General features: G+C 40.5%; 1 protein-coding gene across 2 annotated transcripts in view; it reads right to left on the reverse strand.

Moving 5' to 3' along the window:
• MYO16 (myosin XVI) overlaps positions 1-23,750 on the reverse strand; it is a 370,295-nt gene extending 346,545 nt beyond the window's left edge. Inside the window, exon 1 of one of the 2 annotated variants that reach the window (XM_040056866.2) lies at positions 23,627-23,750. The gene's annotated coding sequence lies outside the window, so the exon portion shown is untranslated. Of the gene's footprint in view, positions 1-23,478; positions 23,578-23,626 lie in introns of those variants that run through there. The other variant, XM_040056865.1, reaches the window with a different exon arrangement.
• Positions 23,751-24,868: the final 1,118 nt, after the last annotated feature.

Genomic DNA, 24,868 nt, shown 5'->3' on the forward strand with positions numbered 1-24,868 from the left:
TTCATTTAGTTATCCAGCATATAAGTCCATGCTGACTCAAGAGAGACTTATCCTTATTAGCCACTTAGTGACCATTCTGCTGTGGTTCCACGCTTTACTTTCAGTTGCCTCATACATTGTTAATATCACTTATCTTCCTGGTTTTCATTAACTTAGCTGAAGCACAGTCTTTCATTCTAGTTTTTGCACCCTTTTTTTTTACACATTACATATCCGAACCTTTCTCTTGCCAGAGCATCTGGTACTCAGAAAGATAGCCTGGCCAGGTAAGACCCTGAATATCCTCAGGTCACTCAAAAACTTCTGAAGTTTACTCAGTCTGCCCCTAAATACTATAGCATAAAGCTCAGGCCCTGCACAGCAGCCTCCCATTAGCAATGTGTATAATGTTGTGGTGTACTACAGCCACGTTAATGATTCATACTAAGGAACCTGAAGCACCTGTTCGAGAATAATAAAAAAGGCTGAAAATAGAAAGAAGAATATGAATGACATGCTTACTTGAAGCAGGATAAACAAAGTGCTCTGCTATGTGCTTGCCTGCAAGGCACAGTGGGTGGAAGGGCTGTGCCCACACATCAGTAGCAAGGACTGTTTGCTTCCTTTGAAGAAAGGAAGCTTGCAGAAGAAATCCAGACCATCAAAGGGACCTCAACAAAGAAGTAACACTGTTTCTTGTAGACCTTGCTGTTTCCCAGGGGCCAAGTGAAAGGGCTCCAGAGCTGAGCAAGGAAACAAGTCACTACAGCCCAGTACCATAGTGGCTCTGTAAGCCTTCCTATATTCACCTATCCTTTCTGGATGCCTGAGAGCCAAATGCAACACATTTTGCTAATAAGGGTGTCCTGAAAAATGAACTTTATTGCAGAGAAAAAACTTTGATTATAGGTTAACACATTATTCTTGGTTATACAATACAGCAGCACAAGCAAGTTAATCGACTTGGCATGGAAGAGACAAACATGTTTGAAAAAAAGCTGCTGTGGAATTCAATATGACTACATTATTTTAAAGGCTGTGGAGAAAAGGCCAATTCCAAGTTCATCTAGGATTATAACCATTTTTAAGCTCCATGAAGGTTTTTTTAATTGAAAATATTTGCAAGAATTGAACAAAATGGCTTTCAAGAAAAATACGGACAATGGTGAGTTTTCTTAAATATTTATCCCTTTGGGCATAAATTAAGTATGTTATATGACCTTTTGGAATAAGACATGTCTGCAAACTATTCATTAGTAGGTTATTAGGCTGATCAAACAAAAATACTGTGGATATTTTCATGCATTTTCCGTCATTACCCTTCAGCACATCGGCTTATCCTGGTAGTGCTGAAATCAATAAGAGGTTTAACACTGACTTTTATAGGATTACCTCAGGCTAAGAACATATGAACTTAGGCCTGGTGTGAGGTTCTGTGTAACTCTTAAAATACAGTAACACCTTTACTAAAAGATCTTTTTAAACGCAGTTAGATGAGAATGCAATGCTGCTCTGTTTCTGGCAAGAAAGTATAATTACAATGCCTCAAGAAAAGGAAGTCGGCATGGTGCTTTGAGAACTGAGCGTGATTGAAGAAACCATTATTACACTAAAATAATAAATCAACATTCAGTAAGAGATACTTAGAGTTTAAATGTAAACCTAGAGCAGTCATTAAGCAAAGATGAATGGAAAAGTCAGTTGTTGCTGAGATAGGAGGTGGGAGGGTTTCCCATGTGGAAAACACGGTAATAGGTAGATTAGAGAAGCATTAGGTCAGGAATTATGAACTCTCCTACATTGCTGTCTACACCTTATAAAAGGTATTGTGAGGAATAATGATGAAATGAGCTGTACATCACCATCATTTCCTAAAAAGGTTACTTAGCACTGAGGGCAGTTCATCACTCCACTGGATTCAGAGCCCCATGAGAAAAAGCTTTATTATAAGGACACTGCAGTTCACTGATACAGGACTATATATTGCAGTCCTGGCAAGGTTTTGTCCTGCCTACTCCTGCCCGCATTTCTGGCTTTGTGTACCTTTGTGCACCACTGGAGGGACCAAAATATATGCAAGACCTCTTTTCACACTTTTCCTTTTCAGAATTTCTTCATGTAAGTCATATTGTAAACTCATTTCCCCACGTTTCCTCCTCATCTAAAAACTTTAAGGCAAGAGCAGCATATTATAAATCCAGGAGGTAAATTTTTGAGTATTAAAAGCAAGCATTTTGAAATGGAAAACAAGAAGTCAAACAACCGTTACATTAGTGGCATCTATTTCAGCACTAATATGCACAAGTTCAGTTATGTGAACACATTCAGGAAACAATGAAGAGGATTGGATATTCAAACAATAACTAAGAAAATTCTGAAACCAAGAGAGGAAAAATGTAAAAATGCAAATGTCACAGGGTTGTCTATCTCTTGTCTATCACAAGAGATTAGAAAAACAAAAGAAACTCCAAATTAATATATTTTTTCATATTATATGATGTAGCATTCACAGAATATGCAGGAATTAATTTACTCAAAAACCAGCATGCACCTGCAGCAACACTTCCCTCTGAACACATGGAGATGCTGAACTAAGCAGCAAAAATAATCTTCTTCAGAAATGCTGACGATGAGCTGATGTGCTGATTTTGCAGTGGATTCCTAGAACTCGTAGGTCTAGATTCTCCAAGCTTATCCCACACACAGAACCCGGCCCATGACACCAACCAAGGCAAAGTTCCGGCATGGGGTCAAAGGCAGGGTAAGGCAGGGCATCTATATGGGCCCAGCTTCCCTCTGTGAAGGAGGCTGGAGATGAGAGGAGCAGCAAGAGAAGTGCAGGACTGCCTGTCCTGTGGGAGAGCTTTCCCTTGGGATGGAGACAGCCCCAGATGCACACGCAGGCTGACACCAAGCTGATGGTACCTGCTGCCAACGCTGACTCTAAGCCCATTGCTGGTGACCCCTGAACAACTCGATGCAGGAAACCCCTACAGAAAAAGTGCTAACTCCGAGTCAGAGTGTCCTTCTGAAAACCAATCCACAGCATCTCCTATCACATTTCTGCACCAGGCCTGATGCTAACCTCACATCCTTCTTGCTGCTGTTAACAAGAAGTTAACACCTTCAGATTTACATCCTTTGTAGCTTTTTCAGACCACTATCCTGTATTTCCTCCACAAAAAAAAACCTCTCCGAGGAAGAAATATATTTGTTAATTGTCTCTGTGAGATGGTACTCAAAGCACACTAATGGCTTAATACAGAGCCCAAATGTCAGGTTAAGTGTAAGGGCAGTGTTTTAGTAACGAATCTCCCAGGTAAAACATCACTAATTGCTACAGATCACAACAAACAACAAAAGCCAACACCAAGCTTTAACATACACAGCCAATAAAAAAGAGCATGGCACAGATCAGACAAATTAATATCAAGAACAGATGAATCAATATCATGACTTGCAAATGTTAACTGATATCAATCCCTTCTAATATGCTCTGGTCAGTCTCTTATCATCTCCAACTGTTCAAGTCCCTGTTCAGGTACCAAAAAACTGTCAAGGTTTAACCCCAGCCAGCAACTAAGCACCACACAGCTGCTGCTCAGTCCCTCACCAGAGCATTGTGAGGAAAAGTAAAAGTGAAAAATTAGTTTTAAATCTAGTAGTCAAATAATTTTCCAGCATGATGAGCTGGTATGCTTTGACTGAAGCCTACTACACATACCTTGTGTCACTCTATGTGGCACCTTGCTCTAGGACAGCTTTATTTTGGACAGAATCTGCATCCAAGCACTTCATAGCCATAAAGAATACATGCTGCTGCAGCTGCACCCATTTCTATTTGCCTGCCAGTTGGCCAGGAGGCACAGACAAGGCAGCATGTTGTGCTTTTAAGATTTCTTACCCCTTACCAGCCTAGGCACCATGAAACATTTATAGACTATTTTGGGCAGCATTTCATCGCAAATTCCATATGCTTAGCTGAACTAGTCAATGCCCAGAATGACAATAAAGAGAAGATTACATCTGAATGCACCATGTAGCAAGGATTCTACCTTTTAGCTGCTACGGCCCATTATCTCCTAAAATAAACAACAGACAGCCAGCTCACTCCATCAGCTGAGTTGCACAGTATTAGACACCTCTGTGCAGACTAAGGGTGCAGGTGGCTCAAACATCTACTCCAGGGGACAGCCTCATCTCCATTCACAGATATTTGCAAAAGAGAATACAGCCTGAAAGGTGCAAGTTCTTCAGTATGTTGTATAATGCATAAGGAAAGAAGAAAGGCAGCTACAGATCCTTTCCCCAAGCAAAATGTATGGCTTTTAGCTACAGACATAGCCACATAATGATGATGCATTTAAAATAAAATTAAAAAAAAAAAAAAATTCATACCAGTATTTGAAGGAATTAAATAAAAAACCAGTGTCTGATCTACAAAATAATTTAATGTGTACTGAAGGAAAAGAGCTCTTTATTATGGAAAATCCATTTAAATAATTTGTCCTTATATGCCATCACAAATTTACAAGGAGACTAAAGTAAGATATGTAACTTCAGGACATGAAGTAACTAATTTCTTCTGCACCATCATGTATTTGTTATTGCATATATAGCCCAGCAAAGTGAGAGAACAATGTTGTCTATAATTTTACCTCTGCAGGGATGACAGTGCAGACTGGCACAGAAGAAGAAAGTGTCAGCTAACTGAATGGGTTTAATGTCTCTCTCTTACCTCCCTTGCAAATGAAACTGGGTCTGCCATATTAAGCTACGGGTAACCAGTCTGGAGGAAAGGATAACCTTCTAGAAGGTAGTATAATATCTAGGACCCTAAAGCAGCTCATTGGATCAGCAACCTAGTGATAAAGTAGTTTAGATAATCTCAGCTACATCCAAAAATGAGCTCTGGCCAAATGTCAGAGCTTTTAGTCTGCTCTGACTAAAACTGGCCAGGCACCAGCCTTGAACAACAGCTTCAGCACAAACAGAGCTTCACGCTGTACTACAAACTTTTCTCCCTGCTTATCCTTTGTGCCACTTGACTGGAAAATTTGCAATCTATGCAATTTTAAAGAGTTTGAGGTTGTTTGTTTGGTTTGGGGTTTTTTGTGGGGTTTTTTTTTGTTTTGTTTTGGGTTTTTTTTGTTTTGTTTTGTTTTTGGTTTTTTTTTTTTTTTTGCCTAGGATTCAAACATTAAGTTGTCCTCTTGAGATCTATTTTGTATCACTTCATACATCCTTCTTTTGCTCACTGCTCACAGCTCATAAAGTCTACTAATGTTTCCTTTAAATACAGAAGAATCACATGGTTTTTTCTTCTCATTTCCCTTCCTGCTTTCTGCTTGTTTAGAGCTGAAAGACAGCACCTTTTACATTAAATCATGACCAGGCCATTAACATTAGGGAACCTTTCCCATTAAAAAGGCAATATATATTGATATGTGAACACTCCAGTCCCAAAAGCTTTTTTTCCAACACTTCATTAACATTTTTCACTGCTGAACCATTTTACCCTCCCAGAGCATGTCTTCATTGCCCCACTTCCTCAGCATATCACTAATAACACAACAAAAGGAGAGGAGGCCATTGCAGATAAATCAGCCCAACTTCCCATCGGGTTTCCTCTCCACACTCCTGCCATCTGTGCTGGCTGCTGCAGCACTACATATGCTTGCAGACAATACCACAGGGGTCACACTCTGCTCTCCAGCCACTCGCATCTGCTGCTGTGATTGTCACAGTCCAGTACTTCTGCTGTTTGACGTGTTCGTCTGCAGGGACAGCTTCCAGTCACCCGAACTGGGGGCACATGGCTGAGCTCCCAGCACCACACATGCCCTTCTCCTCAAGAAAACTGGAGACTCATCCCCTGGTTTGTACCAAGTCATTTACAAAACACAGACTTCAAGTCTTGAGAAGCAGCATGTTTTATTTTGAATGGCCTGTTTACTCCCAAGAAATTCCCCTGATACAACATTATCAGATAAAACTTTTTCACAAAAAGAACCCTGTCTTTTCAAAGAAATAAATAAGCAGGAAGCTTAAATCATAAAAAAGTTAGGAATACGTGAACTCTTCCTTCTACTAGATTAACATCAGCAAAAGACAGAATCAGATATTGATCTATATTTCTGGATTAGCTTTCTGAGGTGTGCAACCACCTTTTCACAGCTGTGAACACAGCACTGCAAAAAAATTGATCATCACTCACTTTGCAATCTGAAATGCATGAATCATTAATAGCTGACTTGTTAATTAAATACGGTAGCAGAATTCTAGATTAGTCCTGCCTTTATAAGAGCACCATTAATAAACCTGTTTTTCAATTTAGGAAATATCATCTTGTCATAGAGTAGCCATTGTATTATTCCTGCCTAAGTATAATATTTCATTCATTACTTTGACAGGTCACATCATTTAGGCTATCCACAAGAATAAATCTCATCAGCTTGAAAATGTTATCTCTGTGTCCACAGAGAAGCCCCAGATGCACACTGCCTCCTGTAAACCTCATGTCAGGATTTTCATAAACCAGTGGGCACACAGAAAAACCCAAGGGCACTGCAGTAGGTTTTCTCATTTAATATTGGGCACCACACAAAATGACTGGTTGAAGAATTTTCTTCTTCTCACTTTCCATTCTTCAGTCACTTGAGTGTATGCAAAATGGAAAATCACTTTCCCCCCATATTCAACAAGGAACCCAAACAAATTAAGTATACCTCTATCATTAATCCTTTTATATTGCATATTACAATACAATCATGTGCATTGTACAACATAGTGAAACATCTGTGAGTGTCTCATTTTTGATTTATCAGTAACATTGATACAATCTATCCCTGTCTTTCCTCAAATATGGCATCCATGGCCAACACTTGTTCCTTCAAAAGACAGCTGGCAAACACTCCTGTAAATCTGCTTGATAAACCCTCAGAAAATTTGTAGCTAAAAAGGGATTCTTTTTTGAAAGTTTCTGCAAAACATCTCAAATTCACTAACTTATTTGCTAAATATACATGTACATGTTTTATGTGTACATATATACATACACAAACAGAAGCATCCTTCAAAATCTAAAAAATATTAATTTAGGTACTGCCAGACTGAACACATGATGATTAAATGACTAGCACTTTGAAATGCTGAGGTAGCAATAGTGCTAAAATACCTGCTGAGATTCAACTCTGGCTTCATTAAGCAGATAAAGTCATCACTGTGGAAGTGCAAGATTGTCTTTTTGGCTAATGCTTAATCAGACTTCAAGTATCTATTGCTAATAACTGTGAATAATAAATTAATTCAAAGACTAGTTCTTACATGCATAGAGAAGTCTGATGTATGGCTGCTAAGAGGTCTGTTCTAGAGAAACAAAATCTCTTACACACATTTACTAAGTGCATTTATTCATTCTCACAAATCCTTAACGAGAACTTCACTATTTTCTGTTCTAAGTATACACAAAAGGAAATTTTAGAAAACAGGGACTTGTGAAACAAAGCAGAGACCAGATAAAGAATAGACACGACTCCTCTTTTGTACGCACTGTTTCTAAGGAGTGCAATTGATCCAGCGGTGCTTTTCTAGTGTGTGTTTCTACATAAACAAGACAGTTATTTTACAGCAAACCTGTGGTATCTTAAAATATTTACTTTGCCTCCTCTTCTGAGGACATAATTTCTCACCCACAAAATAAGTATGACCAAATTTCCGTCTTTGAGGACCTCTGGTATGACAGCCTTGGAAGGATTAGATATTGTACCTATGAACCCAAATTCTGCTCCTTCAGTAATAAGATTATTTTGCCACCCCTCTCCCAAATCTATTTGAATAAGTTATCTATTCTCCTTTACTCCCAAAAAATTACCAAAAAAGGAAAAAAAGGAAAAAAAAAAAAAAAAAAAAAAAAAAAAAAAAAAAAAAAAAAAAGAAGAAGAAGAAAGAAAGACCTATGTCTAACCAGTAATTTCCACATTTAATGCTCTAAATGTGAATTATGTAAAGGTACAGTGACCTACCTGGAAGGCAGAAGGAAGGACCTCATCTCAATTTGGCACAAGATACACAAGGTTTTTTTCTTACAAATGGTTCTTTAAACTTTTAAACCAAACAGAATATTTGTGACTCTATAACAAAAAATACTTACTCAATTTCAGTGCACTCCTATGGGATTTCTGACATAGTGTATTACTATATTTGTACTATATTTATTACTAATAAACATTACTATTTATTACATTAGTATTATAGTAAATGTGGTTTTGAGATCCTATCTTTGCTGCTACAAATTGGTATGGCAGCACTGATTGACCCTGGAGCTAAACCAAATTACACCAGAAGCAGTGTAACTCACTCTAGATTTGCAGAGCTGATACACAGAATTACACAATCAGTTAGGTTGGAAAACACCTCTGAGATCATGGACTCTAACCTGTGACTGAACATCGCCACCTCATTCAGACTATGCCACATCCAGTCCTTCCTTAAACACCTCCAGGGAATGTGACTTCACCACCTCCTTGGGCAGCCCATTCCAGCTTCTAGTCACCCTTTCTGTGAAGGAATTCCTCCTGACGTCCAACCTACACCTCCCCTGGTGCAACCTGAGGCTGTGTCCTCTTGTCCTGTCACTGGCTGCCTGGGAGAAGAGGCCGACCCTCACCTGGCTACGACCTTCTTTCGGGTATTTATAGGGAGCGACAAGGCCAGCCCTGAGCCTCCTTTTCTCCAGGCTAAACACCCCCAGCTCCCTCAGCTGCTCCTCAGAGGATATGTGCTCCAGACCCTTCACAACCTGCGCTGCCCTTCTCTGGGCAGAGATAAATAGCATTTACTTAGCATCCAAACACAGAATGAAATCCTTAATCTCATCACTAACACAAGAAGAAAATCAAGAATGTAAACCTCTGCAGCTCAAAATCTGGTCAAAACAGCGAGGGTTGTCACTAGAAGCCAAGGCCATAAGGCTGTGAATGCCAGTTCAGTCTATGGTGTTTGCAATTGTACACATACATTTGTCAGCTCCACAGGTTTTATTAGACATGATGCAGTACAGGGGAATGTGTGCATGACAGAAAGACAGGAAAGGGGGGAAATTTGGTGATAAGAATGTTAATATGGACATTATAGAATATTAATACCTACATAAAAAGGGATTCTTTCCCCTCAGATGAAGAGGTTTTGTCACAGAACTCTGCAATTCATCTTATTTTAATGGTTTTTACTTGCTACTTTCTATCATATAGTAGTTCATTAAACAGTTCATAAAGTCCTTTGGCAGAAATTAACTGCATTTGTTGTGTTACAGTGGTTGCAATTAAAAAGACAGTATTTCCACTCTGCTACAAAATAAAGTATTAAACAATATACTGCAGTCCTCTTTGTGTTTAGAGAAGAACCAAGATTTTGCAGATATCTTATTTAATAAAGGAGAAGTCTTTGCTTCTTTTGAATTACTTTAAATAAATGCAATTTTCTTGGTAAAGACACTGAATAAATTATACTAGTGATGTGCTTTTTAGATTAAATTAATCTAAAATCAATTAATATAATATATTCACAGACAATATAATAGAATAAATCAAGATCAGTGTGATGTCCCTTAAAGGATGAGTAATTTTTAGCTGAAATATATACAGAACCACTGCCTTACAGAATTTTTTTTTGACCACATAGCTGGGGTTCCCATTTATTCTGCCATTACACATAATGCCTTAAACCCCAGACTATTGCAAGAGAAAGGTATTATTTTTTTCCAGAGCAATGTTTTAGTTCTGCACACCGATTTCTCACACAATTTCTGTATGTATTAACTCATTATTTCAAGGGAAAAAGATGCATTAAACATATACTTTCATAAAGATGCAAGAGCATTTCAGCTGCACTACATTCAGCGCCAGAGATAGTTCCTACTTTGCCTACAGAGGTTGCAATTTGGAGGACTGTTTCAATTTCAAAACAAGCCCTTAATTAGTTTGTGTTGCCAGTCGAGAAAATTTTCTCCTTAAGCTCTATCATGGCGATTTTTGCCACTTGACAAAATGTGCAATGCATTTAGTTTTGCTATACATTCTTAAAATAATTGTATTCCTTTTTAATTGCCACCCCTCCCCCATACATATTTTAATAAACTACCTCTTTTCTTTTACTGCCCAAACACATCACCATAAAAAAAAAAGATGCCCAAGTGTTAATCCATAATTTCCACATTCAATGCTCTAAATGTGAATTATGTAAAAGTACAGTGAGTTACCTGGAAGGCAGAGTCATGTGGTTAAATACATCACCTATACCCACAAATTATTACAATAATTCTTTAAAAGGTGAGTCCAAGAGTTGCATGATAGCATGGATTCAGTACTTAGACCCCAAAAATGAGAAAAAAACCCACAAAAACCTGCATACACTTCAGTCCATTATTTTCATAAATATTGTAGATCCCAAACCATAAAATTTATTAGAGATTCATAATCTGAGAGTTGAATTGCAGATTACAGGATTCCATATTTATGATTTGGTAGTCCATATGCAAATAATTGTAGAGGTTGTTGCTGAAGATTGATGTTGGCCAGCTTTAGGCATCCACCCAGCTGCTATCTCATCCTTTCTCCATAACAAGCAGACAATAAGATGGAAAAGATCATGGATTCTGATAAAGACAGAGAGATCATTTACCGGTTACTAATATGGACAAAACAGAACTGACTTAGGGAAAATTATTTTTATTTTTGCAAATTAGAGTAGAATGGTGAGGAACAAAGACAAAAATGAACCCAACCCTTCTTCCATTTCCCTTCCATTTCCTTCCTTCATTATGATTCTTCTGGTTCCTTCCCACACCCCTGCAGGAAGATGGGGGAATGGGGTTTGTGATTCATTTATGGACCACAACCAGTTTCTCTGTGTCAGTCCTTCCTCCTGAAACTTTTCCACTGACCCAGCCTGAGTTCCCCATAAACGGCTCCAACATGGGCTCAGGGGCTGAAGGCCCAAGTGGGCCCTCCACTGGCTGCAGCTCCTGAAGGCCATGTCTGCCCACTCCAATATAGGTTTCTCCATGGCTGCAGTCTGGACACCTAGCTGTTCTGGCATGGCTCTCCATGGGCTGCAGGGAAACACCTGCTCCACCATCGCTCCTCCCACAGGGTGCAGGGAAATACCTGCTCTGGCACGGTGCACTTCCTCCCCTTTTTTCCCTGACCTGGGTGCTCGCAAGGTTGCTCCTCACGCCTTTTTTCCCCTCACTGCTGTTTTCTGTATTCCCCTTTCTTAAATATATTTTCATAGAGGTACCACCAGTGCCCAGCTGAGGGGCTCAGATGTGGGTACAGAGGGTCCGTGGAGTCAGGCTGGAGCTCTGTATATCACAGGGCAGCCCCTCTTCTCTTCCCAAACCCAACACTCCTGGCAGCCCCACCACTACCAACACCCAGTGTCCTTATTTACTGACAAAGAGGTTATCTCCATATATCATGTCAGACTACTCAATTCCTCACTCTCCCAAAGCAAGAACTTCATGTACAACAACTACCATTTACTAGGAAAAACAATAAATTAAGTTCCCAGTTTAACTGAGGACAGCTTTTCCCTGATAAAAGTCACTACTGAACACATCAAACAGGACAAAGAGATTCGTTCACAAGCATTGATGTTGGCAAGGTCTGTTCTAAGAAAACTCTACACCGTGTTCAAACCAGGTGATATTATATAAACAATCTTTAGTCTGGAATAAAGACCTCAAAGAATTATTTTTGTTTGTTTAGAGAACAAAATGTATACAAAATATAGAAACAGATTAATGTATTCGTTGAGGAACTCTAATACATAAATTCATTAGGGAAGCAATAAACATTGTGCATAAATTAATTACTTTGTGCTTATCCTCATTAAATGCTACTTAATGAGTTAATAAGCTTGAAAAGCAATGACAAATTGCAAAAGTGCTTTCACAGAATTTTAGGTTTTTTTTTTAAATAAAGCAGCATGTCTAACTGAACGCTGAAGCTCGGGATACAGGCTGGTAACATTTATGCAAGGTGGTCACTTTATCTTCTAGCCTTCATGAACAAGCACCTTCTGTTTTGAGTTTCTTAGAAAAGCATCAGCTTTACAAAGTTCAATAGCTGAAGTTCTTTTACTAAGTTTCAGGAATCGCCTCCTCCTTAAAATTCATTTTGTAAAAATTAATTTGCATCAAAGGATAACCTCCAGCTTCTTGGGAAATATTAATCAGAAATATGTATGTCCACACATGAACATGTATGTGCACACAGAGATACACACACAATAGGAATATATTGCCACATTTGAGAATTATACTCAGGCCTGTGTGGCTCTCGGTGTTTGAGAATGAAGAACACGTAAATATGTTGCCACAGTCACAATCTGGAAAGAGGCCAGGCAGCACTGGAGGGAGTCATATCCAACACCAATAAATACTATAAATTTTGTGATGGGGTATGAGCGCTCCAGCATTAACTGAGCTGTGTTATTAACATACTATGGAAGACTGAAATGGTGGCCTCATTTGTCATGTCACAGATATAGACTGTGACTGCTTATGCTCTCGCTTTCTGTAGCACAAAGGCTCAGAGTGCTGTGTTCTAGCTGGTAATTTAAACAAAACAAAACAAAAAACCTAAAAAAGCCACACATACATGTTTTTCACTTGCTCTCTTCCCATGCCAAAATTGAGAAAAGATGGCAAACTGCATCCCAGAATACATCAGTCATACTGATATTATAAACGTCTTTATTTTAAAGTAAAATATAACATCTTCAAATTACTGGTGCATTAACTAAGCATGATTCAGTGAATGAGTGAGTCCTCTCACCTTCCCAGGATTCCCACAATTCACAGTGAAACTACCAGTGTTACCTTGATAAAATATTTAAAGCAATCTTTGACCATTACATGAGCAAACATTTCCCAAATAACCTTGGGATATTAATCCAATTTTTCAACTCTTAAACTGATTTTTTTTTTTTTTTTAAACTCCTTAAAACCTACTTGAGCAAAGGAATCTAATTCCTCTTTGTAGGGACAATAAACAGATAAAGTGGTATTCTGAAAAAAGACTGTCAGTCCTTTTCAGGGATTATCATTCCTTGGATTACACTCCTTTTTCCACAATAGTAGTGTGCTTAATTCCTGATTTTTTGAGAATCATGAGCAATATCTAGCAAATTTCAGTGCCCATGATTACATACATATACACATCAAAGCATTTTTCAGTATCCTCCAGCATGACCAATCCACACAAGTAAGATCTCAGTAACAGTTGTGAGCATGAGAACACTTTTGAAGCAAAATCCAGAGGAAATCAGCAACCAAAGCAGCATCAAAGAAAGCTGCAACATTAATCTTGGATCACTGTTACCCTGGTTTTTCTGAGTTTTTTATAGCCTTTTGAATTTTCATAAAATGGAGTCAGATCTTTGGTTACTGCACAATATTAAGAGCAGTTTCTACCTTTTTCCCACATATGTAACATAAACAAATCCTTTGTTTTTCATTCTCTGTCCTTTGTTTGCATATTTCTAACCTGAAAACAATTGTAACTGACGGCTGGTCTGGCCAGTTGGCTTGAGAGGTAAAAACTCTAACAGCCAATCTTCAGCCAGACCCACAAATGTATAAAAAGTAAGAAATAAACAAGGAGGTCGCTCTCCGCCCTGGACTCAGCTTTGAGCTGGCATGGAGGAACCTCTTGGCCCTGCGAAATTTCTCGTCTACGTGTGACTGCATTGCGTACCACGGTAATAGATCACATAAAATATTTTGCATCGCTACGACTGCATGCAAAATTATCATATTAACCCCACAAACACAAAAGAAGTACACTTCACAAGAAGGCATGCGCTGATAGCAGAAATTCTTCCCTTCGAAGTAAATAACTCTGCCACCTGATGTTTAAGCAGACTTTCAACTATTTTGAAATCTAGTCACTCTGCAAACAAAACCATATGTCCATCGATCACACTAAGTCTTTGGACGTTTTCAATTGATTTTGGTCACTTAAGACTAATTCACAAAGGATTCGGAAGCCACAGCACAGCTAAATGCTATCTCCATGATTGGATAAAAATGTGTATTAAACAAATCAAGACATACTCATGTTACAAACAGGTCCTCAAGAGTTTTGTGCTGACACTTAGGTAATAAGAGAGCTAATGAGAACAGCTATATTCTGCTCAGCACTGTTTAGGATACTAACAAATTAACTTTAGATGATTTGTCATCAAGTCCCTGCAGGAAGACTATTTAAGGGGGTGGGGGAAGAAGAAAGACAGCATACTCATCTATGGAAATCCTTGATCCCAGGCTAACTACTGGGATAACAGTAAAAATGATACTAGAAATAACATTTAACAGGGAATAATTTTGACCATTTATTTCAGTAATAATCATGTATTTTTTTTTAATTAACAATCATGTATTTTTTATTTATTGACAGGCACTTTAACCATCATTCATGTCCTCATCTCTTTTCAGTAGTCAGGATAGTACTTTAGGAGAACAGTTTTGAAACGGAATTTAAATGCCATTTGAAGGAGAAGACCCAGAACTCATGGTTTCCCAAATTTTCACAAAATAGCCAATGGAGTCACAAAATGAAAACCAAGTGGGAAGGGGTGAGAGTGTTTGGGGTTACTTTTTTCTGTTTTTCTTTAATATTATTATTATCTCACTTCTTTAGTATTATCTTATTATCTCACTTCTGAACCCTTATATCTGTGGAAGAGAAAAGGAAAGGTCATCAGCAGCCAGTGGCAGCACTAGCTGGGAGCTGGAAATGTCACTTGTAGTTTTCAGCTGTCAAATGTTGGCTGAAATTTAGTTAGTGCCAGTATGAAATGATCTGCAAATCTGTAGCTTTTTTAAAATTAGCAAGAAAAAATAAAGGATTTTGAGAGAGCAATTTGAAGTCTGTTATATTATTATAGTTATACATAAAGTAAGTTGCTCAGTCTCAGTGGTTCCCAGGTTAGCAGAACTCCCACCCTTGTTCTGCGCTTAAACATCAAAGCAAAACAGTATTCTGTATCACATATTCTGTATCACACTTGATCCACTTCCCTCTTAAAATGCCCTGAATGCCTTTTGTGTATGGCTGCAAAGTTTTTTGTGAAAGTAGACATCATCAATAAAAGAAGACTAAATAATGTATTTACTCTTTCAATGGTATCCACAATTTGTCAATGAAAGAAGACAAAAATGTAGAAACAATGCAGGAAAGATTCAGGAGTCACCAAATAACTGACTGTGTAACAAAACCACTCAAATATTTTCTGGCTTTGGGACCAATCTCATGTTTTATATACAAACCTGTAACTTTTGTAAAATAGATGTGCCTTTCCAAGCAGCAGGCTCTGTGTGAGAACTGTGTGTGCTTAAAATGAGAGGGAATTCACATATGTGCACCCAGCCCACTAGTAGGACCTAAAATAAAGAGGATATGTTTCCTCCACAACTGTGAGTTCAGCAAATACGCTGCAGTAGCAGCCACAACACTTCTGTCCCTTCTGAGAAGATGAGCTAACATATAAGTGTGGAAGACACCCAGGCCCACCCTTAGCCATTCCCAAGTGCCAGCCTATTTAATCAGCACTGATTAAAACCTTTTGGAATGCACACAATCTACCAGTGCCACCACACTCCACCACCTCGCACTGGCTTCTCAAATATTCTCAATCCCAGTGTGGAAAAGGATGCTTGCATTGAGTCGAGAGCCAAGCCAAGGGTAGATGACGTAAGTGCCTATGCTTGTCTTTGTGTGTGCATTTTTTGGATTTCTAGACCAGACAACTGGTGTAAAGAGTACACTGCTGTGGTCCAATCGCCCTCATCATGCATCACAAACCAAACCAGAAAAATTCACCTGCCATGCAGTCACTACATTACATGAATGGGTATGGCCATGCATGACTTGACACATCTACAGACAACCTGAAGTACTGAATAACTGGCTTTGTCCCTCAAAATTAGACCAATATTTTCCTTCCTTCCTGTTTCCAGGGCACAGTATGTTCTATGGTACTTGCTCTTGAATTGCTGAAAAATTCAGTTCTACTCACTGGAACTGAACAGACTTCTTAAAATCCTATGGATTTTACTTAAATTACAGTATTTAAAATACTAAGACCTAGCTAGTATAATGACGTGTTACTACATAAAACAGAAATGGAATGCGTTCTTAGCTAATGAAACTCCTCTGACTTAAATTTTGTTTTCTATCTCATTTGTCTCCATGGACACTGTCTAATTTCCCCACACTCTTTTCACCTGACAGACTGAAAAGTTTTGGGGAGCAGGAACTGCCATTCATGGTACGTCTGTAAAGGACCTAGGCCACCAAAGCCCAAAGGTTTTGAAATGCTACTGCATTTCAGTGTCTGCATCAAACAATGAGAATCTTTGACTGCTCTTTCTAGCAGATACAATTTGCAGTAGCTGTATTTAAAACTAATACTGAGAAGACAGCTTGAAAGTAGTGTTTTCCATTCTTGGAAGAGTATATAAAGAACAGAGTCAAACCACCTCACTCCACCCTCTTGCACTGTCCGGAACAAGATAAATTACTGATCAGGTATTCAGGTCCACTGGAAGATGACTTCCCCCTGGCCCATGGCGTGCTTCAGCAGCAGCGCATGCCGCAGCCAGCAGGACGCTGCCCAGCTGCTGTGGGCTCTCCCTTTGCGTGCCCAGGATTCCTCTTTCTGCAACAACTGCACAGTTCCCCTAATCCAGTGCCTCTGATGAAGGCTTTGTAAGGGAAAAGTAACATCAACCTCAGACAGTCTCTGTTTCACTAGAAGTTCAGGAAATATGACGGGGGGACAGAGAGAACATCACCAATGCAAAAGCTACCAGTCCTGTACCAAGGAATAAAATTTCACTTTTTTTGGAGGAAACAAACAAGAAATCCCCCAGGATTCCGGAAAGAAATAGCTGCAACAACTGAGTATTCATGCACACATAAATTCAGAAAGCCTGATTAGTAGTTACACCAATAGATGAAATACACAAAAACTCCACCCTGTAGAGGAAAGTTACCATGAGCCAGCCCTAACTCACTGAGATAGGATTCCCCACCCTGATGAGCAATTTTGGTCTGAAGGCACCAGCTGTCTATTACATTGTTCTGCAGGTCCTGTGTGCTATTTGTACACACATTTCCTTTCACAGCAGAAGAAAGAATATGTCTGGAAGCCTAGAAAAGATACCATAATCTGAGTTGATACAGAATTGGAGTAAAGCTACTGATGGCTGTCATTATCCACTTGTCCCTCTGCATCCTAAGGTACAGTCACCCTCAGGGTCAGGGTCTCTCTACTGGAAGTGCTCATACTAAAGCCCAGCTAGATCTGACACTCAGGAGTGGTTCCAAGCCATTTCTATCACAGGAAGGAGGGGTTAGTTAAAGGCAGAAGACCTCCTGTGAGAATGCTAGAGAAATGTCCCCAGCAGAGGAAGCCAAACTTGGCAGGGTCTGTGCCCATACTGTTGGTCCAGAGCAGATCCTGAAGCGAATTAGCCAGCCAACAATGCCTTATTTGCCCCCCTGTCCCTCTTCACAAGGAGCTACTTCTCTAGAGCTGGTAGGGATACTGAATTCATTAGCATATATGAGGTGTGAACAATCAGGAGACTTGAACCCTGGACTAAAGCAAGAGCCAAATTATTTGATGCTAAAACACATTCAGTGAGGAATAGTGAAAGGGGTCAAGGAAGTATTGGGCCACTTGACATCGAAAACAGTATCTGTGGTAGGAAGTAGAAGCAGAGCAGAGTAGCTTGCAGTGTTTTTAGATCCCTTCCTTTATACGGCTCTGCTGGCACACTGGGATGTAGACGAGCATGTCCTGCTGCGAAAGGAAGAGATGTGACAGGACTGAGGAATCGTGAGCCCAGGGCACGATCTTGCAAGCTGCAGTGGCTCTGGCTGTTTTGCATTAAACGCACTCGTCCACACTACGAAGCACACAGCAGCTCTGCCTAGGGATGAACTATTTTCTTTTACAAAGACAAATAAGCAAAAGATTAGTTTGAAAGCCTGCTACAACTGTTGCACAATAAAACAAGCAAGGTTTTAGACTTCATTGCTTCATCAGTCCAATCAAGGAATAAGGCATTCTGAGCCTGAGAGCTTGTCTGTTTCTTTTCCAGCTACATCCATTTAACTAATAAACAGATCTCTCTCTTCAGATCTTATTTATATTATTCCAGAGTGGATACAAAGTTCCCCATCTTCCAAAACATTAAAAGTCTAGCATTTAAAGAGAGAAAATAATTTTCATGAAAAACATGAAATGCCTTCTGGTACTAAGAATTAGTCAAATTTACGAATCTCTAGGAAGAAAAGTTTGCTCACAGAAACTTGAGACAACACTTGAGAGACTTCTCTGAGGAGAAAACTGTTATGGACAACTGGTTGATGGGCCAGGATATTCTCCACCAGGTTCTCTGTCTGACCGAAACACTACATCGATTACCTGAAAACAAGCTACCAAGAACACCGTTACCCTTGTAAGGCCATGCTATATTTTAGAGTGGCCTTATGGCTGCTCCAAGTTGTACATTATCATCTATGGTTATAAAAAGCTGCCTTGTCTATAAACTGCAAGAACACGGAGCCAGTAAACCCTGGCTACACCCTGAGTCCTCCTTTTCATCCTCTGAAGGTCAAGGATGACTGTGGTATAACATGATTCAAGAATGCCTTCTCCACTAGGTAATATCTGAGCCGAATTTGATCCTACAGATGCACATTCTAAAGCCAGAGTCATTTGGGTTTCAAAAACTGACTATAACTTTTTGTGAAAAGTACTTGATACACTTTGTCTTTGCCATCATGTAAAAGTACTACTATTTCCTTATAGACATTGTCTATACAACATTGTCAGAGAAATAAAGCTTTCTATAAACAGTAAAAGTTAGTGGTTCTGATTTCCCTAACGGTGAATTTTCCATAAAAACTCCTGCTCCAGCACTTACTGCAAAATTAGCAAGAAGCTTACGAGTAATTAGATTGGGGTGTTAAATCACTAATGTTCCTCAAATAAAACTCCTAATTAGGACACACCACATTTTTATCTACTACCTAGACCTGACAAAAAGCACAAACTTTCCTTTTCTAGCTGACATACAGGACACTGCCAGGGAAATACTAGGCACTCACAGTACTCCCTTCAGGAAGGCTCCTTTGACTTGCACTATTACAGGCAAGGATGCCTATGCCCCTCCACTTTGAAACCAAAGCAGACTGGCAAAGTAGAGAGAGTCATGGCCAAAAATTCAGATGCTTACCACCAGAAAGTTATTCTTCTCTCTCTTTTGATGACACAGGAAGTCTGGCCACTTGCTCGGATTAAACTTCTCTGATGGAATTTAGCTGCTGATACCATGAAAATGTAAAACTATCAACACGATCCCTCTTTCTACATGGTACTTCTCAGACTCTAAGATAAATGCAGTTGGATAGGTGCTTTTGTTTTATTACACCTAATAAAACACCACCTGACACAAACACTTCTCAACTGAGAATTGATTCACAATAATTTACTGCAATAAAAACAGCAACAGTTACAATTTTTTATAGCCCCTTTACACCAAAGGTAAACTGCTTCAAAACAAACCCCACAATTACACTGACATTCCACACGTCCTGCAGTCTTTCCAAACATTTTGTACCTTGTTCTAATTTCTAAACAAATAATAATCCATTTTCTCAGAAAAGGAGATGCACAGATTTCTAGGTATCAAAACGTATTCCTTTTTATGTAAATCCACAGTAACTAGCCCATTAAAAAGATATGTATTTGCTATACCCATTAGAAAAAAACTCTTCCTACAGCACAAGGCAGCAAATGGTTTTTTTTGAAATATTTTTCTGCTACTGCAACTTACAATGAACTCAATTGTTTTGTAGTGGACACATTCAACCCTTTGTATTAAAATATCATTCGGACTGGACATAAAGATGTACTGACTGAAAGTGGGTTGGGAATTTTGTGAGAAAGAACAAGTTTTGCTGAAACAAAAGCCTTTCTGCAAATGATATTGCAAATCTAGTATGTAATTTTGGGGGAAAATGCAATGATCACAGATTTCAGCTACATTACTCAGAAGCTGAGACTTCGCATTGTCACCATCAAGACCTGAAGCCAGGCCCAACACCTCAGGTGCCACGCCTTGCTTATACAATCCCAAATACTTTAGGGAAGAGAAAAATCTTTCCCTGACCATGTTTGCATTAACACTTCCAGGAATTAGAGAGAGTGATATTTTAAAGTGAAACATTTAGAAAGAATGAACAAAAGCTAAAATCCATTATCCAATCCTCCTCTTCTGCATGCGTAATAAGACATGTTAGGAATATACACACTTATAGCTGTGAATCAGAATATGGTTTATTAATAATTGCTCCACAAAAAAGGCTGTGTGAATAGTTCTATATATACACAAATATTAATGTTAATTTGGTAGTTGTGAAATGTCTCAAAAAAGCTAAATTAATTAACAGCTATGCTTGGCACTACATGAAACACACACCTTAAAGAAAATTAACAAATCTAAGTGCAAAGGTTAGAGTTGGATGCCTGACAGGATGGTTTTTACATCTTATTAAGCTAAAAAAATATTTGTCATCTTTTTCAGAAAGACACAAAAAATTGTAATTCACATGAACTTGGCAGAATCTTAAACCAGTAGGTCCGTCCCACAAAATGGCAAGTATCTCCAGTAGCTGCTTTTATTGCCAACACAATACTCTCAGGTACCATCAGCTGCATCCCCAGCCATTGCTAATTTTGTGCATGATTATAATATTTTTCTATGTTCATTAGCTACAATTATTTTAATAACAGTTAGTATCAGAAAGGAGACAAGGTGGAAAAATCACAGAGAATGTGCAAGTGACATTTGCTAAACTATGATCAGAAAGACATTAACAAGCCAACACAGAGGACTGAGATGTTACTGACAGACTATACCAAGTGGACCATGTTGCCTTTTTGAGGTTTAGATTTTTTGTTGTTGTTATTGTTTAGTTTTTGTTATGCTTTGTTGGGATTAAGTCAGATGAGAAACTCAGTATTTTGTCACTTGTTATAGAACTGAACAAAAAAATCATGTCCATGAAAATCTGAATAAAAGCAGTATTCAGATTGGAAGAATATTTTCTGTTGCCTCTCACAATTAAACAAAAAACCCCACTTTTCTGTGTATATGTACATTGAAACTGCGTATTTAAAGAAATCAGCCTGAAGCAACTTGTTGGTTAGGAAAATTGGATGAGACAGAAGAGGCTGATGTTAAAATATATAATTCATCTCATTGGAGTGTCCCATTTACTATGGCCACTTACCTTATGTTTACTTTGTCAGAGCTTCCACGGCTAAGGTAAGAAATCATTCCCTTACAAAGCGTAAAAATGTGGTTGAAGCTGCTGTTCTGACAAAGCAGCTCGTTTTTTTCTGTCAAAAATGTTTTAAGGCAGCTTAAACCTAGATGTCCATTTTCCTTGATATGACACCCTGCATAAGCATAGTATTTTTGTAGATACCTTCAAGCAGGGATCTGAATTTAGCACTAAGATCTTGTTTTACAGGGTGAATGCCAAATGCTTTTCATCTCATTATGCCGGTTTGAAATAACAGTACCATTTAAAAGTAGCATAATGACAACATAAAATGCAAGAGCTCTTTCAAAGCAGTGCAATAAACCACTGTTACCATGATGGTAAGTTGCCTTAACCAGCATGACAAATTCCAAGCAAATCAAGCTCCATTTAATTCCTACTGTACAATTACAGAATATATGATACCCTATATTCATGTATTCAAATAACTCTGTACACTTCCAGCTGGAATTATTTTGATCTCCCACTTCAAAATATTTTCATGTTTATCCTTGTTACACAATTAATACAGGTTCGGCATACTATACATCAAATATTATTGCTAGTACTTAGAAAATTATTCCATAAGCAGGAAAGATTCAATTCATAATGAAATTGCATTATAACAGAGACAAAATATATAAAGCCATTTGCTGTCTGGAAACTGAGCTCTGGCCTAACCTGTGTAATATTAGACAATTGGCTTCCCCCTCTGTTCCTTCCTCTTACAAATTGCTTGCTGTACCTGTGTCATCTTTCGAGGCCAAGGACTGGCTTTCTCTTTGTGTAATGTGATTTGCAGCTGGGATTTCTGAATGCTGCTACAACACAAAATTACTGCAATGGTTCAGAGCTCTGCTCCACCAATCACCCTAATCCCAGCCTTTATTAGTACTTTTAATGGCACCCCTGCTGTTACGGAACAATAGCTCACTCAAGAGAACTTGTCCCATCACTTTGAATCTACTGTAAACACACACACATGCATGTACTATGGATATAAAACGCCTTTTTTTTTTTTTTTTTTTTTTTTTTAACCCTCAGGCACATCTCAGATACTGGCAATGGAATCTAGAATGTTTTTTATGCTCACGAGATCATTCCCAAAGCAAAACACCACCTAAAAAGGCTACTACTTCAGCAATGCCTCCTCATTTTTGGTGTAATGTACTGATAAAAGTGATAACAGGACTAATAAGCAGAATACATAGGAGAATAGAAAGCTCCACAGGAGAACAGTCTCCTGTGGGAAAAGGAGTCAAAGGAAAATAAGATCTGCCTGACATTCTGCCCGGGAACAACCCACAGCAGGAGACAAAGTTCCTAAACTCACTGTGTAAACACCTAAATTGCATCATGCCTCTCTTCCTGAAACATACGGGGTTATCCTGACACGCTATTCGCTATCTTGCAGGAGGGAAGGAAAAGTAATTTTTTTCCCCCAGAGCGATCCTCCAGATCAGGCTCCCACTGCCAGCAACCCCAGCTCTGGGGTAAAGCCAGGGCTGCTGGTATCCAGCCTCGTGCCCGCAAGTTTCCAATGGCGAAACCCGGGAGCAGGAAGAGATCCAGCCCGGCACGGCGGCGCGGGGGACGGGGCGTGAGGAGCCACCTGAGGCCAGCTGGTGCTGGAACCAGCCTGGCGCTAACACCGCTCTGAAGTCCTGTCACCCGTTCGGGAGGCACACTCCCACAAAAGACTGGGATTTAACCGACTGACACTACCAATGAAAGAAAACGTTTATCAGAAAATCGCCATCCAGCAGCCTGTCACCACTGATTTCCACCAGCCGGGTGGCAGGATCGCGACAGCCTCTCCACCCCAACCGGGGGCTCGGGAAGGGGCTGGTTTAAAGCAGGGCGCCCATCCGACGGAGCCTGGGCTAGTTTTCTGAGCCCCGCACCTGACTGACCCCGAGCCGCCCCGGCTCGCTCCCCACCGGCAGCGAGGCGGGTCCCGCCGCCCCCGGCGGAGCCCACCGGGGCTGGCCCAGCCGGCCACCGGCAGGGCACGGACGCACGGACATAAAGGAACACAGAACACAGGAAAAAGCACACGCACCGCCACCCTCCTCGCTCTCCTAATACTCACAAGACACCACCGACCAAATCCGCCCGCAAAAGGATCCTCCTCGTCAGCCCGCTCCCGGTACGGGGGACCCGCGGGGCATCCCCCCGCTGCGGTGGGCGCCTGTGCCGGGCCCCGCGCCGCCCTCCTCCCTCCCGAGGGCGGCACTCACCTCGGGGGGACGAGGCCGGGCCGGGGCGGCCGCCTCTCTGCCGGTGCCGGGCAGCGGCGGGACGAAGCACGCTTCCACTTTCTCTGGGGGTCTTTCTTCGCCGCGCCGAGCCGTGCGGAGCCGCGCCGCCTGTGCCTCCCCCGGCACTCCTCCCCGCCCGCCCCTCGCCACCGCCTCCCCGCATGCGAAGCGAAGGGATGCGGAGCGGTGCCCAGCTGGCGGGCGCGCAGGGCCGGCCGGGGGCGGCTCTCCCGGCACCGCCCCGCCCCGCTACCTGCCGGAGCGCTGCGGAGGGGGCACCCCGCACCCAGCGGGCACCCCGCACCCAGCGGGCACCCCGCGAACGCCGCTCGCATCCCTCTGCCTTCCTTTGCAGTACTCACCTGCCGTGCTCGGGGCTCACGCGGCCCCGCGGGGCGCGCCGCAAAGGGCGGCTGGTTTTTCGGGGTCTGACATGTTTTGTCCGCCCCTCTCTGTCGGTAAACTGCTCGAATGAAGAGCTCCGGAAAGGCTGTGTGTGTGAGAGCAGACTACACGTACTTCAACACAACAAAGAGACGCTTGATTCCCTACTGGCACCTAATGCCCAACGAAAGAGAAACGCTGGGAATGTCATAATTATCACTCCGTGAGACAGATGCAAAATCAACACTTCTTGCAAGGTTGTACTTAAAAGTCAAATGCCAGCTTGGATACATCTGTTTCTGTCTCGGTACAACAAGCAGCTTGCTCACACCTTACTGCTTTAGAGCTGTGTTTCCTGGCACTGTAGGTAGAAATCTTGCAAAAACATAAAGGCAGCAAAGTTACAAGTCCCAGTGACAGTCTTTTGCCACCTTATTGAGTAGTGAGACTGGCTGTTAAGATATCTTGCCTGCAGATCCCTGCCTAACTTCTAGCTAAAGTGTGCATCAGAGCATCTTTTTCAATGGAGGCTTAAGAGGAAGCGTCGTAGCAAAGTCCTCACTAGACTGCCCTATACAACACGTGCTATGTAGTCTTCCACTACTAGGAGCCGTCTTTGTTATCCTAGCAGGATTCACCCACTGATCTCTCTTTGCAGAGTATACCCTGCACCCCACAAGGGCCAAAACTCACTTCAGGGTTGTATTTACAGAAGTAAGCTTTACCTTCTCCCACAACCCTTTCTAGACCTAGCTGGCATGCCAATGATATGCAGAATACCAATGATACACAGAATACCCAGATGCCTACACGATATGAAGTGCTGTAGAATATAAA

This window comes from Hirundo rustica, chromosome 2 (assembly GCF_015227805.2).
Source record: "Hirundo rustica isolate bHirRus1 chromosome 2, bHirRus1.pri.v3, whole genome shotgun sequence".
In the NCBI taxonomy this organism is placed as follows: Eukaryota; Metazoa; Chordata; class Aves; order Passeriformes; family Hirundinidae; genus Hirundo; species Hirundo rustica.